The sequence below is a fragment of the Etheostoma spectabile genome, chromosome 11, assembly GCF_008692095.1.
Source record: "Etheostoma spectabile isolate EspeVRDwgs_2016 chromosome 11, UIUC_Espe_1.0, whole genome shotgun sequence".
Classification (NCBI taxonomy): Eukaryota; Metazoa; Chordata; class Actinopteri; order Perciformes; family Percidae; genus Etheostoma; species Etheostoma spectabile.
Window position 1 is genome coordinate 23,268,314 of NC_045743.1, and position 8,384 is coordinate 23,276,697.

The window sequence follows — 8,384 nt, forward strand, 5'->3', positions numbered from 1 at the left end:
TTCAGCTGAACGAGTCCTTAGGACTTTTCCGAGCAGCCTGATAGCAAAGAATTGCAGTAATCCAACCTAGAAGTAACAAATGCATGGACTAGTTTTTCTGCATCATTTTTGAAAGGATATCCTGATTTTGCAATATTACGTAGGTGAAAAAAGGCGATCCTTGAAATTTGCTTTAAGTGGGAATTAAAGGACATGTCCTGATCAAAGATGACTCCAAGATTCTTCACAGTGGTGCTGGAGGCCAGGGTGATGCCATCCAGAGTAACATATCAGTGTGTGATGGGTAAATGACCATTTACTTTGTTGGTACAGTGGCCATCGGCAGACACAAAACCGTCAGGTCCTGGGAAATTTAATCTGCTCTCTGTGAACAATGTCTTTCAGCCTATTAGTGGCTCTAAAGGCGGTGTGCTGAACCCCTCTGGACAGGAAGTTTGTTCACACCTGATGACATCTCAACAATGGGTGTCTGCAATCGAGGTGTGAAGACAAACAAGCAGGACTGTTTTTTTCAGTTGATATTGTATTGATAATTCATAATTTAATCAATTAGAATTTTTTTTTTAAATAAAAAGGGATTCAATCAGCATGTGTATGTGAGAGGGTTGTTGCCAGTCCCAAATCCACAGAGAATATCTCCCGACTCTGCAGTCCTCTTATATCTAGAGAGTGTTTTTAACTCATGGTATTTTGATTTTAAGGCCCAAACTTTATAGTGTTTTTGTTCATTTTCACAGCTCTAATAAAAATAACAATTTCATGTATTTATATAGCTTGTCAGTACACGATCCGTCCTACGCATGTGCAAGATGTTTGCGCAAATGATATATGATGATTTACAACACTGCACCATCTGTTCCACAGTAGTGGTCTGCTGTTTACAGGGGGTTCTAAAGTTTGGGCACCCCAGGTAAAGATTTGTATTTATGTGCATGAAGAAGCCAAGAAAAAATGTAAAAATCTCCAAAGGGCATCAAATGACAGATAGACATTCGTTTAAAATGTCCACATTTTTACCTGGGGTTCCCAAGTTTCTAGCCGCACTGTAATTACTGCATGGCAAAAATAATAATGGGGTCTAAAAGAAACATGGGGCAATATTAGAAAGGGTTTGAAGACTTTAGGGGCTATGGTTTGCAAAGCTTGAAACTAATTGTAGAGCAAGGAAGGAAGGCCATTGTTATCCAACAGAGACTTCAGGGAGAAAGGGAGGGATGGAGACAAGGTTAGAAAGAGATAAATCGTTTGAAGCAGACAGCTGGGTCTCTATCATCTCCCACTGATGACAGAGACACAGGACGGAGCAGAGCTCTGTTTCCAAAACCTTCAACAACTCCTGCAGGAAGCTGACACCTCCTTTGTTTGAAGTGATGCTCATTCACATTTACTTTCCTCCATCTCTCTGCTCACTGTAGCTCTCACCCTGCTCGTCATTATCTCAGTTCCCACTTCAGGCAGAGATCCTTGTCCCAGCTATGATGTTAAATGTATTAACACTGTTTCGGGTCCTGGCATAATGCATGCTGGCTGGCTGTCCTAGTGACAGGGTTTAGTGGACACTTAAGGGAGCCATAGATTATGTTGTTAGCACTGTAACACCTGTGCTTGTTTTACTTAATAATGGCCGTTGGTATTGCAGTCAGAAAAATAAAAATGTTTTGTCAGATATGAGGATAGATAATAATCTCTTTCCTTCCAGGCAGCTACACACACCACCAACATCTCCTCCTCTCTCTGGCTGTCTCAGACCTTTAGTGGGCCTCGTGCTGATGCCGGGGAAATCCTCAAAAAAACATCCTGCGTACAGGTACACTCTTGTTACGGAGAAGTGTGTTGGTGGTTGGCTATATCGAGGGATTATGGACTTGTTTTGATCTTTAGTGTTCAAGTATATAATCGTAGCTCTGTATCTGAGAGTATTGCCGTGGCTGTGTCTCGGCTCGTGCCATGCGCTCTCACATACAGCTGTCACACTCAGCTGTCAGGACTCCAAAGGCAAAGAGATCGAGCTGAAAGCAGCCAGGACTTTGGTGTTTGGTAGTTGTGTTCCTATATGTTTGCCCATATTACTGTGTCTCTCTTGCAGGGGACAGAGGTCATGCTTCATATGCTCCTTTATTGTCTAATGTTTATTTCTATAAACTCTTGTCTAAACCCTGTAATCTATGCCTGTTTTACCCCTGGTTTGAAAAGCAGTTAACTCATAGTTACTCTTCAGATACTGCAGCCTGGCTCCCGTGAGACTAACATGCTGTAGAGAGGCTGTGGAGGGACTGAGATCAGACTCGGTCTAAGGATTAAATGAATGAATATGTTCCGTGTGTGACTTATAAAATAGAGAAATTGAAGATATACTTTCCTGTCTTTTAGTCTAAATTGTGTATGATCAACAATCGAAAGGCCTGTTCTTCAGCTTTATCTTGTCGTGTATTGTGTCTCTCTGATGCTACTGCATTTAAAGATTCATAAGCACCATATACTTTTTCTAGGTATTCACCCAGTTTAATGCAAGCTTTAAATTCACACATGTATGACACTTAGGGAACATTTCATCCCAACACAACAAAAGAGCTCCTAAATCTTTGTATTTACAGTGGTGTGAAAAAGTGTTTGCCCCCTTCCTCATTTCCTGTTCCTTTGCATGTTTGTCACACTTAAGTGTTTCGGAACATCAAACCAATTTAATAGTCAAGGACAACACAAGTAAACACAAAATGCAATTTGTAAATGAAGGTGTTTATTATAAAGGGTGAAAAAAATCCAAACCATCATGGCCCTGTGTGAAAAAGTGATTGCCCCCCTTGTTAAAACATACTATAACTGTGGTTTGCCACACCTGAGTTCAATTTCTCTAGCCACACCCAGGCCTGATTATTGCCACACTGTTCACAATCAAGGCACAACTTAAACCGTATGATACACCTGAAAATATTGATTTTCTCGCCTAAATTTTTACCCCCTAAAACATGCTGCAGTTTCCACATGCTTTGGCCCTCTGGGATGACCCTGAGGTCATTGTGAAGCTAACACTCTCAGTTTGTTGTTTCTAGGGCATTGTGACACTAGGCCTTACTGACACAGAGCTACAGAGGTTAGAACACAGAATTTCGTTTTCCGTCAAGTAAATCATCTGAAAAATTAAAAAAGCACTAATGTAAGCATATTACAGGGCTATATACTAAAATAGTACCCTAGCCACATATTCAACTTAGAACAGAAAAAAATCCGGAAGAAAATGACTTATAAATGGATTTTATATGAATGTATTTCTACAGATATGTCTGTGCGTTTGTCTCATTTCTTATTTCTAAAAAAGCCCAAAAAGTGCTAAATACATAATTTCTGAAATACAAAAACACATCTACATCACTCATACACATGCCTAAAAGAAGTACATACATAGATTTATAGGAATAAGTAATCATAATTTGATGATGGTGAAATGACATAAGACAGCCTTATTTTTGCAATGAAGGGCAGGAGACCATCCCAGGGATAGTTTTTTTTGGCCATGTTTGATATCATTCAACTCGTCTGCCTATTGGCTACACAGGGATGCAGTTTATTAACTCTTTTCTGTGACTGGTGGGTATGCTGGCAGTTTTTCCCACGTGGGCCAATGGGGACTGTGGGATTTCATTGGTTTAGCTTGGGAGTATCTTGAGAAATACTTATGCTATTGGCTGAGAACAAAGTTCATTGGAAACTGCTGACGACACAGATTCCGACGGTGTGCGGAATGAGAATGTAGGGCGCACACGGAAAAAGATACACGAAATCAAAAAACGAGAATGATGCATGATCTAGATTTCTCTACGTCAAAACTTGGCCAGAAACTACAAGATTGTGAGGGGATTACAAGGCTTGGATATTCTAATAGTTGGCATGTTGGCGAAGTATGAATACCACGTTTACGGCGATATTTCACCGCTGTGATTAAAGACGAGGAGACAGGTAGGAAAACAACATCAATTTAGACTTGAATCTGTCTGTCTTGCTTTATTCAGAACATGATTATAACCGTTGTGAGTCACCTTATTGCTTGTGTGTGGGCTCGATGGGAATCATGAGACTTTAAGCTTTCTAACGATGTAACTTGAGGTGTTTATGACGGTTTAATGCAAGTAATAAGTCCTTTTATGGTGCGTTCCAATTTCGAACCACCAGTGGTACAGTGGAAACAAACAGGTTTTAAATAGGAGCTTCTTGACAAAGTAAGGTCCACCAGAAGATCCTTAAAAGCTAAACATCATGCCGAGACCCAAAGAAATTCAGGAACAATTGAGAAAGAAAGTAATTGAGATCTATCAGTCCGGAAAGGGTTATAAAGCCATTTCCAAAGCTTTGGGAATCCAGCGAACCACAGTGAGAGCATTATCCACAAATGGCGAAGACATGGAACAGTGGTGAACTTCCCAGGAGTGGCGGCCGCCAAAATTACCCAAGGCGCAGCGACGACTCATCCAGAGGTCACAAAAGACCCTACACACAACGTCCAAAGAACTGCAGGCCTCACTTGCCCAGGAAGTCAGCGTTCATGCCTCCCAATCAGGAAAAGACTGGGCAAAAATGGCCTGCATGGCAGAGTTCCAAGGAGAAAACCACTATGAGAAAAGAACATCAAAGCTCGTTCAATTTCTCCACAACACATCTTGATGATCCCCAAGACTTTTGGGACACATTCGTGGACCAATGAGACAAAAGTGGAACTCTTTGGAAGGTGTGTGTCCAAGTATATCTGGCGTAGAAGGAACACTGCATTTCATAAAAAGAACATTATCCAACAGTAAAATATGTGGTGGTAGTGTGATGGTCTGGGGCTGTTTTGCTGCTTCAGGACCTGGAAGACTTGCCGTGATAAAGAAAATATGAATTCTGCTGTCTACCAAGAGATCCCGAAGGAGAAGTCCGACAATCTGTTCGTGTACTCAAGCTGAAACAAACTGGGTCTGCAGCAGGACAATGATCCTAAACACAGCAAGTCCACCACCGAAGGCTGAAGAAAAACAAAATGAAGACTTTGGAGTGGCCTAGCAAAGTCCTGAACCTGAATCCTATTGAGATGTTGTGGTATGACCTTTAAAAAGGCCGTTCATGCTCAAAAACCCTCTAATGTAACTGAATTAGGACAATTCTAATTCTAAGAAAAGATGAGTGGGCCAAAATTCCTCCAGGACGCTGTAAAAGCCTCATTGCACGTTATTACAAACGCTTGGTTGCAGTTGTTGCTGCTAAGGGTGGCCCAACCAGTTATTAGGTTTAGGGGGCAATCACTTTTTCACACAGGGCCATGATGGTTTGGATTTTTTTTCAACTTTAATAATAAACACCTTAATTTACAAATTGTATTTTGTGTTTACTTGTGTTGTCCTTGACTATTGTTTAAATTGGTTTGATGTTCCGAAACACTTAAGTGTGACAAACATGCAAAGGAACAGGAAATGAGGAAGGGGGCAAACACTTTTTCACACCACTGTATGTCTCTGTTTGGTCAGAGCACACTCTGTCTAGTAGAGAAAAGGAACACATGTTTGCCAAAAGTGCCATTTATGTTTGTTCGTATATAACATTTCTTGTTTCTGTGACACAAATAAATAAAGCACTATGATGTTCTTTTGGAAAGAATTTGAACAACACTATGTTTGAAAAGATTATCTAGAATAAAATCTAACTTTTTGTGACAAATTATAATCTAATATTAGTCTAATCTGTCATTTGATGCCTCTTGGCTTCTTTATGCACATTATTACAACTTTTTACCTGGAGTGCACAAACTTTCGAGCCCCACTGTAAGTAGCATGAAATATGAGAATAAATTACTTATTCATAGTGTGATGTCCTGTCTTTTTATTGATGTTTTATACTATGTGATGTAATTTAGACTGACAATACGGGTCCCCACTTATTCATGAAATGCTCTGCTGACTCGTCAGAAGATGGAGCTGTGGACTTGGATTATTCAGGATAGAAATGAAGAAAAGCAGTTGTGATGATAAGATGAATAGTAGTGTAGTCCTTTGTCAAGTCCAAGACCAGGACTAGTCCGGACCGGGTCCAAATGAGACACACAACAATAGAATCCTCTTCAAGACCACTTTAATACCTGTTCATAATGTATGCGATGCAAGAGACACTATATCTTTTATTTTAAGATAATCACTTTGTATTATTTTTTGTAATGATCCAAAAGTAAGTACAGTGTAACAACACTGTAGGATCAAATTAGGCTATAGACAGGTGTCAAACGTGCCTAAAAAATACAAATGTTCCCATTTTTTATCACGTCTTGAAGAATCCACAGTACAAAGTGCTCAGTGACATTGTGTCTGTGGCCTAAATAAAATAAAAAAAACAATAGGGTCCACGGAGCTTGGCTGCTCAGCCCATATTTATCATCAAGGGATTTATTGGAAATTTCCACGGGTACTTAAGGTATATGAAATGTGGCCAATCACATTCATCCCAAACCTGAGAAATATAGTACACCCAAAAGTGTGCTGGAATTGCAGGATTAGTTTATAGTACTTTAAGCAGTAAAATGTTTACTTTTTGATGAGTAAAAAATCTGAAAGGTAAATTTGTGGAGGCCAGTTTGGAGATGGAGTTTCCCAAATTTGGTGTCAAATGAAAGCAACATGTGGGAGGAGAGGTTTAAGAAGAGAGTGATGGACTTCAAAAATGCAAAAAGGTAACAGCAGAGCATAGTTTTTGCTCTATTGGGGCTACAGTTTGGCCTAAGTTGGGACGTTGTGCATGTACGGCTCATTTGTTATGAGTTGGTAAAAAGTTTTAGATGGCTGTTGTAGCGCCACCATCAGGACAATTAGCACACAAATGGCACTGATGAAGTTTAGCATTGGCCTGGACTTATGTGCAAAGTTTGGTTAGTTTTGTGCATGGGAACATGGATTTCTTAGGAAGAAGAAGAAGAAGAAATTATACCACAGCTGCTCGGACCCTGATAATACTAATAATACTGATACAGGCTCATATGATGCAGCCAGGAGTATAGGTAATAATAATAATAATAATAATATATTTTATTTATAACGCACTTTTCGTTCCAAGGAATCTCAAAGTGCTACACAGGAGAGTAATAATAATAAAAACAATCAGCACAAAAATGCCTTTCTGAATAAAAAAGTCTTCAGTTCAGCTTTGAAAGTGTCAAGGTTCTGTACTGCTCTCAGGTCACTCGGGAGCTGGTTCCAGAGCCGTGGTGCAGCTGAACAAAAAGCTTGGTCACCCATAGTACAAAGCCTTGTGGTGGGGACCTGAAGGAGCAATTGTCCTGTTGATCTGAGGGTGCGGGGGGAGGGTTTCAAGGTGATGAGTTCTTGTAGATATGATGGTGCATGTCCAGTGATACATTTTTGTGTAAGCATGAGGATTTTGTAGTCAATCCGGAGTATAGAATGGGAGTTATGTGATCATATTTTTGGACTCTCATTAGGACTCTGGCAGCGCTATTCTGAATGTATTGAAGCTTCTGGATATTTCTGCCAGACATCCCAGCGAAGAGTCCGTTACAGTAGTCCAACCTTGTGGAAATAAAGGCATGAACAAGTTTCTCTGCATCTGGAAGAGTGCACCAATGTCAGTGCCCTTTCTAGATGGATTTTGAAGTAAACTAATACCTGTTTTCTGAACAAGCATGCTTCAGTGGTGTTGTTTTAAGGAGAACGTTTTTTTAAAATGTTTTTGTAGCGCTCCCTGGATACAAACCAGCAGTGGTGGAATGTAACGATTACTTCGTTACTGTACCTAAGTAAATTTTTCACTTATCTGTAGGCTACTTTTAATTAAGTTGAATCAAAAGGGCTTACTTTTGACTTTTACTTTGTTACATTTTGCACCAATTATCTATACTTTCTACTCCACTACATGTCTACAGCGTTCCGTTACATTTTCTGATCAGTTTTTTGAGCTAGTGAAGTCTCTCCTCGAGCTAAGAGTAAAGCAAATCAACAACAAAAGCCATTCTTTCACTTCTGGAATAACATACAAGGTTCTGGACATAGCCTAGCTGAGCTTACTGTAGGTTTGGTTACATTAAAATGAAATTAGGTCGAACACACAGGCGATTTAAAAAAGATTATTCCTAGCAATATTGAGTGACTCCCACAATACGGTTCAGTATAGTGATTGACTCAGAATAACCGGAATGCCAGGCCTAGTGATAAGTCCGCAGGGAAGCCTTCAGCAGCGGTTCCTGAACTCTGAGTTAGTGCATCCTGCTCCTGGTAACGCTCGCAATATTACCAATCCCACTATAGAGGGTTTTCATGACGCGTCATCAGCCCGGAAGTCGCCATGTTGGAGATATTCCGCATCCCAACAAAGCACAGGCACTGAAGTAGATCCTGAACGTCGACAAGGAAAAT